Source organism: Palaemon carinicauda, chromosome 15, assembly GCF_036898095.1.
Source record: "Palaemon carinicauda isolate YSFRI2023 chromosome 15, ASM3689809v2, whole genome shotgun sequence".
In the NCBI taxonomy this organism is placed as follows: Eukaryota; Metazoa; Arthropoda; class Malacostraca; order Decapoda; family Palaemonidae; genus Palaemon; species Palaemon carinicauda.
Genome location: NC_090739.1, coordinates 129340484 through 129349393, shown reverse-complemented (window position 1 = coordinate 129349393; position 8910 = coordinate 129340484).

Below are 8910 nucleotides of genomic sequence, written 5' to 3'. Positions count from 1 at the left end.
ACGACTTTGAGATCGCATACCAAAACAAAAGAACGACTTTGAGATCGCATACCAAAACAAAAGAACGACTTTGAGATCGCATACCAAAACAAAAGGCACGACTTTGAGATCGCATACCAAAACAAAAGGCACGACTTTGAGATCGCATACCAAAACAAAAGGCACGACTTTGAGATCGCATACCAAAACAAAAGGCACGACTTTGAGATCGCATACCAAAACAAAAGGCACGACTTTGAGATCGCATACCAAAACAAAAGAACGACTTTGAGATCGCATACCAAAACAAAAGGCACGACTTTGAGATCGCATACCAAAACAAAAGAACGACTTTGAGATCGCATACCAAAACAAAAGAACGACTTTGAGATCGCATACCAAAACAAAAGAACGACTTTGAGATCATACCAAAACAAAAGAACGACTTTGAGATCATACCAAAACAAAAGAACGACTTTGAGATCGCATACCAAAACAAAAGAACGACTTTGAGATCATACCAAAACAAAAGAACGACTTTGAGATCGCATACCAAAACAAAAGGCACGACTTTGAGATCGCATACCAAAACAAAAGGCACGACTTTGAGATCGCATACCAAAACAAAAGAACGACTTTGAGATCGCATACCAAAACAAAAGGCACGACTTTGAGATCGCATACCAAAACAAAAGAACGACTTTGAGATCGCATACCAAAACAAAAGGCACGACTTTGAGATCGCATACCAAAACAAAAGAACGACTTTGAGATCGCATACCAAAACAAAAGGCACGACTTTGAGATCGCATACCAAAACAAAAGAACGACTTTGAGATCGCATACCAAAACAAAAGAACGACTTTGAGATCGCATACCAAAACAAAAGAACGACTTTGAGATCGCATACCAAAACAAAAGAACGACTTTGAGATCGCATACCAAAACAAAAGAACGACTTTGAGATCGCATACCAAAACAAAAGGCACGACTTTGAGATCGCATACCAAAACAAAAGGCACGACTTTGAGATCGCATACCAAAACAAAAGGCACGACTTTGAGATCGCATACCAAAACAAAAGGCACGACTTTGAGATCGCATACCAAAACAAAAGAACGACTTTGAGATCGCATACCAAAACAAAAGAACGACTTTGAGATCGCATACCAAAACAAAAGAACGACTTTGAGATCGCATACCAAAACAAAAGAACGACTTTGAGATCGCATACCAAAGCAAAAGAACGACTTTGAGATCGCATACCAAAACAAAAGAACGACTTTGAGATCGCATACCAAAGCAAAAGAACGACTTTGAGATCATACCAAAACAAAAGAACGACTTTGAGATCATACCAAAGCAAAAGAACGACTTTGAGATCGCATACCAAAACAAAAGAACGACTTTGAGATCGCATACCAAAACAAAAGAACGACTTTGAGATCGCATACCAAAACAAAAGAACGACTTTGAGATCGCATACCAAAACAAAAGAACGACTTTGAGATCGCATACCAAAACAAAAGAACGACTTTGAGATCATACCAAAACAAAAGAACGACTTTGAGATCATACCAAAACAAAAGAACGACTTTGAGATCGCATACCAAAACAAAAGAACGACTTTGAGATCGCATACCAAAGCAAAAGAACGACTTTGAGATCATACCACCAAAGCAAAAGAACGACTTTGAGATCATACCAAAACAAAAGAACGACTTTGAGATCGCATACCAAAGCAAAAGAACGACTTTGAGATCGCATACCAAAGCAAAAGAACGACTTTGAGATCGCATACCAAAGCAAAAGAACGACTTTGAGATCGCATACCAAAGCAAAAGGCACGACTTTGAGATCGCACACCAAAGCAAGAGAACGACTTTGAGATCGCATACCAAAGCAAAAGGCACGACTTTGAGATCGCACACCAAAGCAAAAGGCACGACTTTGAGATCGCATACCAAAGCAAAAGGCACGACTTTGAGATCGCACACCAAAGCAAAAGGCACGACTTGGAGATCGCACACCAAAGCAAAAGGCACGACTTTGAGATCGCACACCAAAGCAAAAGGCACGACTTGGAGATCGCACACCAAAGCAAAAGGCACGACTTGGAGATCGCACACCAAAGCAAAAGGCACGACTTGGAGATCGCACACCAAAGCAAAAGGCACGACTTTGAGATCGCACACCAAAGCAAAAGGCACGACTTGGAGATCGCACACCAAAGCAAAAGGCACGACTTGGAGATCGCACACCAAAGCAAAAGGCACGACTTGGAGATCGCACACCAAAGCAAAAGGCACGACTTGGAGATCGCACACCAAAGCAAAAGGCACGACTTGGAGATCGCACACCAAAGCAAAAGGCACGACTTGGAGATCGCACACCAAAGCAAAAGGCACGACTTGGAGATCGCACACCAAAGCAAAAGGCACGACTTGGAGATCGCACACCAAAGCAAAAGGCACGACTTGGAGATCGCACACCAAAGCAAAAGGCACGACTTGGAGATCGCACACCAAAGCAAAAGGCACGACTTGGAGATCGCACACCAAAGCAAAAGGCACGACTTGGAGATCGCACACCAAAGCAAAAGGCACGACTTGGAGATCGCACACCAAAGCAAAAGGCACGACTTGGAGATCGCACACCAAAGCAAAAGGCACGACTTGGAGATCGCACACCAAAGCAAAAGGCACGACTTGGAGATCGCACACCAAAGCAAAAGGCACGACTTGGAGATCGCACACCAAAGCAAAAGGCACGACTTGGAGATCGCACACCAAAGCAAAAGGCACGACTTGGAGATCGCACACCAAAGCAAAAGGCACGACTTGGAGATCGCACACCAAAGCAAAAGGCACGACTTGGAGATCGCACACCAAAGCAAAAGGCACGACTTGGAGATCGCACACCAAAGCAAAAGGCACGACTTGGAGATCGCACACCAAAGCAAAAGGCACGACTTGGAGATCGCACACCAAAGCAAAAGGCACGACTTGGAGATCGCACACCAAAGCAAAAGGCACGACTTGGAGATCGCACACCAAAGCAAAAGGCACGACTTGGAGATCGCACACCAAAGCAAAAGGCACGACTTGGAGATCGCACACCAAAGCAAAAGGCACGACTTGGAGATCGCACACCAAAGCAAAAGGCACGACTTGGAGATCGCACACCAAAGCAAAAGGCACGACTTGGAGATCGCACACCAAAGCAAAAGGCACGACTTGGAGATCGCACACCAAAGCAAAAGGCACGACTTGGAGATCGCACACCAAAGCAAAAGGCACGACTTGGAGATCGCACACCAAAGCAAAAGGCACGACTTGGAGATCGCACACCAAAGCAAAAGGCACGACTTGGAGATCGCACACCAAAGCAAAAGGCACGACTTGGAGATCGCACACCAAAGCAAAAGGCACGACTTGGAGATCGCACACCAAAGCAAAAGGCACGACTTGGAGATCGCACACCAAAGCAAAAGGCACGACTTGGAGATCGCACACCAAAGCAAAAGGCACGACTTGGAGATCGCACACCAAAGCAAAAGGCACGACTTGGAGATCGCACACCAAAGCAAAAGGCACGACTTGGAGATCGCACACCAAAGCAAAAGGCACGACTTGGAGATCGCACACCAAAGCAAAAGGCACGACTTGGAGATCGCACACCAAAGCAAAAGGCACGACTTGGAGATCGCACACCAAAGCAAAAGGCACGACTTGGAGATCGCACACCAAAGCAAAAGGCACGACTTGGAGATCGCACACCAAAGCAAAAGGCACGACTTGGAGATCGCACACCAAAGCAAAAGGCACGACTTGGAGATCGCACACCAAAGCAAAAGGCACGACTTGGAGATCGCACACCAAAGCAAAAGGCACGACTTGGAGATCGCACACCAAAGCAAAAGGCACGACTTGGAGATCGCACACCAAAGCAAAAGGCACGACTTGGAGATCGCATACCAAAGCAAAAGGCACGACTTGGAGATCGCACACCAAAGCAAAAGGCACGACTTGGAGATCGCATACCAAAGCAAAAGGCACGACTTGGAGATCGCACACCAAAGCAAAAGAACGACTTGGAGATCGCATACCAAAGCAAAAGAACGACTTGGAGATCGCACACCAAAGCAAAAGAACGACTTGGAGATCGCACACCAAAGCAAAAGAACGACTTGGAGATCGCATACCAAAGCAAAAGAACGACTTGGAGATCGCATACCAAAGCAAAAGAACGACTTTGAGATCGCATACCAAAGCAAAAGGCACGACTTTGAGATCGCATACCAAAGCAAAAGGCACGACTTTGAGATCGCATACCAAAGCAAAAGAACGACTTTGAGATCGCATACCAAAGCAAAAGAACGACTTTGAGATCGCATACCAAAGCAAAAGAACGACTTTGAGATCGCATACCAAAGCAAAAGAACGACTTTGAGATCGCATACCAAAGCAAAAGAACGACTTTGAGATCGCATACCAAAAACAGCACCACATATTCCTATCCGCAAATACAACTGCTGCTTCAATTTTATAGGTTCAAAATTGTTCATTAATTCAACCTGCATTTGGTATGGCAAAGGGAAATAGGATTGTGTCCTTACTAATAGCTTGTTTAATTACAGCTTTTAATTGGATCATTATATCCAGACACGTCTTGATGAAAGATATCTGTGTTTGTATTGCGAATATTGACATATTCCTTTATTGTATTGCGAATATTGACACATTTCTTTATTGTATTGTGAATATTGAGATATTTCTTTATTGTACTGTGAATATTGACACATTCCTTTATTGTATTGTGAATATTGACATATTCCTTTATTGTATTGTGAATATTGACATATTCCTTTATTGTATTGTGAATATTGAGATATTTCTTTATTGTATCGTGAATATTGACATATTCCTTTATTGTATTGTGAATATTGATACATTCCTTTATTGTATCTTGAATATTGACATATTCCTTTATTGTATCGTGAATATTGACACATTCCTTTATTGTATTGGGAATATTGACACATTCCTTTATTGTATTGTGAATATTGACACATTCCTTTATTGTATTGTGAATATTGAGATATTCCTTTATTGTATTGTGAATATTGAGGTATTCCTTTATTGTATTGTGAATATTGACACATTCCTTTATTGTATTGTGAATACTGATATATTCCTTTATTGTATTGTGAATATTGACACATTCCTTTATTGTATTGTGAATATTGACACATTCCTTTATTGTATTGTGAATATTGACACATTCCTTTATTGTATTGTGAATATTGACACATTCCTTTATTGTATTGTGAATATTGACACATTCCTTTATTGTATGGTGAATATTGAGATATTTCTTTATTGTACTGTGAATATTGACATATTCCTTTATTGCATTGTGTATATTGACATATTCCTTTATTGTATTGTGAATATTGAGATATTCCTTTATTTAGTTAATTGAGATGCATGCTCCAAATAATCACACAATCACTTTAATTATCTTGACTGATAAATTCAACATAATAACAATACATTCGAAGAACATGTGTAGTCACATACATTTAATTGAAGAACATAATTAACCAATTATCATGTTTAAAATCCTATCGTAAACACTGCCTTAACCTTCTCCACCACAACTCATCAAAAGAGAAGGTAGGTTCAACTATCAAAAGAAAAGTAGCAGATTAGGTCAAAGTTTGCTCCATCTTTTAATTATAGAATTAAAAGTAGAAGTAGATTTAGATAAAGTAACATAAGACGGAGTTGGAGTTATTATTATTATTATTATTATTATTATTATTATTATTATTATTATTATTATTATTACTTGCTAAACTACAACCCTAGTTGGAAAAGCAGGATGCTATAAGCCCAGGGGCCCCAACAGGGAAAAATAGCCCAGTGAGGAAAGGAAAAAAAGAAATGCTAAAATATTTTACGAACACTAACAACACCAAAATAAATATTTCCCAGTTAGCTGGTTTCCTGGTTCATCTTGACTATACTATTGGTTGAAGTGAGAGATGATTAAAATTTCTAACAAAGATTAAAAAGTGTTACATTTTTAACTTAACCCTTTCACTGCGAGTGGTGAATCCAACGTAACTTCTGATGTAGCAAAGTCTCTCAAGACCAAACAAACAATATACTAATTTTTTTTTTAATGAGGCGCATTTGCACTGACTTGCAGCGGTGCCCTTTCAGCTCGGGAAAATTTTCCTGCTATCTTATTGGTTAGGATTATCTCATCCAACCAATCAGCGATCAGGAAACTTTTCCGAGCTAAAAGGGCACCTATGCGAGTCGGTGCAAATCTGCCTCACTAAAAAGAATTGACTATAGCTTGTTATTTATTAAAAAAAAAAAAAAAAAAAAAAAAAAAAACTTTCATCGAGAAGTTTCCATTGACAACTATCTATAGTTTGGGTGATTTTAGAGGCAATTTTCTTTTTTTTCAAATTTGACTCAGTGAAAGGGTTGAAACCGAGAAAGCGTTTGTGTTTTGTCTTTCCCCTCCTCTCGAAAAAATGGATTACAATTTCCACATTAGGGATTTATTTTTATGTTGCCGTATAAGTCATGACTAAATTCATTGAGCGATATACGAAGTTAGGCATCCATCAAGAAAAAATAATGAATCATTGTGTACTGGGAATGTAGTGGATTCTAGTACCGTCCTCTTTAAGAGGAAAGAGACGTGTGCGTGTGCATGTGCATGTGCTTGGGGTTTATATATACATATATATATATATATATATATATATATATATATATATATATATATATATATATATATATATATATATACATACATACACATATACACACACATATATATATACAGTATATATATATATATATATATATATATATATATATATATATATATATCTGTGTATAAGTAAATGCATATGTATATAAATAATAAGTTATGTATATTAATGCATGTTTATAATTTATTTGGTATAAATACACTCTCTCTCTCTCTCTCTCTCTCTCTCTCTCTCTCTCTCTCTCTCTCTCTCTCTCTCTCTCTCTCTCTCTCTCTCTCTCTCTCTATATATATATATATATATATATATATATATATATATATATATATATATACCTGTGGTTCTGCGTTATATGAATTTATGGAAACTGCCCTTATGGCCCATTAAAGGTTTCCATTACGGCCACACGGTGCAGATAAATGACCCGACATTACTCAACCATTACTCAGCCACTGAATATTTTACCTGTTTGCAATAACCGTAACGTATTTTACCCATTAAGTTTTACTGCCTAAACGGAATACTAAATTGGATGATACACGTTGATTTTTTTCCCCACTGGCATCAGCTACGGTTTTTTCGTTTACAGAAGTTATATGGAATCATATGAAGCAGAAGAAGAAGAAGAAGGAAGAGGAGGAGAAGAAGAAGAAGGAAGAGGAGGAGAGGATGAAGAAGAAGAAGAAGAAGAAGAAGGAAGAGGAGGAGGAGAAGAAGAAGAAGAAGAAGGCGGGGGAGAAGAAGAAGAAGAACATGAAGAAGAAAAATCGAACAAGTGTCAACTAATGTTCGTTTGATTTTTGTTTGACGTTTCAAATGAAATTACGAACAAGTTATTTAAATAACATATTGGATTTAAATGGAAAATTATTATTATTATTATCATTACTTGCTAAGTTGCAACTCTAGTTGGAAAAGCAGGATGCCATAAGCCCTAGGGCTCCAACAGGGAAAGTAGCCCAGCGAGGAAAGGAAAAAAGGAAATTAACAATTAAAATAAGAAAGATTTAAGAACAGTACCAACAGTAAAATAAATCTTTCATATATAAGAAATAAAAAATTTACAAAACAAAAGAAAGTGAAATAAGATAGGAGAGTGTGCCCGAGTGGACCCTCAAGCAAGAGAACTCTAACCCAAGACAGTGGAGGACCATGGTACAGAGGCTATGGCACTACCCAAGAATAGAGAACAATGGTTTGATTTTGGATTGTCCATCTCCTAGAAGAGCAATAAGAATGCTAATTTCTTATGAGCATAATTATATCTGTTACCAATATAATGAGAAGACCAAAATTACGAGTTTTTTTCTATATAAGCTTCATTTATTCATCTTTCTATTCTCAGATCATAAATAATTACATCTTAACCAAGAGGTACTGTTCTTAAGTCTAAAAAAATCGGTTGGGCCACTGTAAAACTATTATGATAAAATAAAATATGATGTTTAATTTTAATGAATAAAATAATATCTTTAAGCGTAGATTCAAGTTGACATTATATTGAATAAATGACCATTTTTGTATTAATTCTAATTTTTTTTTTTTTCGTGAAAAGAATGTTTACAGGTTTAAAGGGCACTCATGAATGGTAGAGGCAAGGGACAGTGACATTACCCTATCAAGCAGGACAATGGCCTCGTGACTGACCATATTACATATGATCAGCGCCCAAGCCCCTCTCCACCCAACCTAGGACCAAGGAGGGCCAGGCAATGGCTGCTGATGACTCAGCAGATAGACCTATAGGCTCTCAAAAAAACCCCACACTTAGCTCACAAGGTTAGTGAGGCTGCAGCGACCAAAGGAACTAACAAGTTTGAGCAGGAATCGAACCCCAGTCTATCGATCACCAGGCAAGGACGCTACCAATAGGCCATCACAAAAACAAAGAATTGTGATTGATAGCGGGATCATTTTAATTTCCGGTTATTGGCCAATCAGGACAATTAATCGGCAAAAGCCAATTAATCATGAATAATTGAAAGGACGTACTGGTTGTTACCGATGAAAAAGGATGCAGAAAAATCAACATAGAAATGAAACTCAATAATATCTAAAAAAAATTTCGATAGAAATGCATTTTTTATGATTAAGTCAAAAGCTTAATTATTTAAAGGTTTAGAGGCCACTCA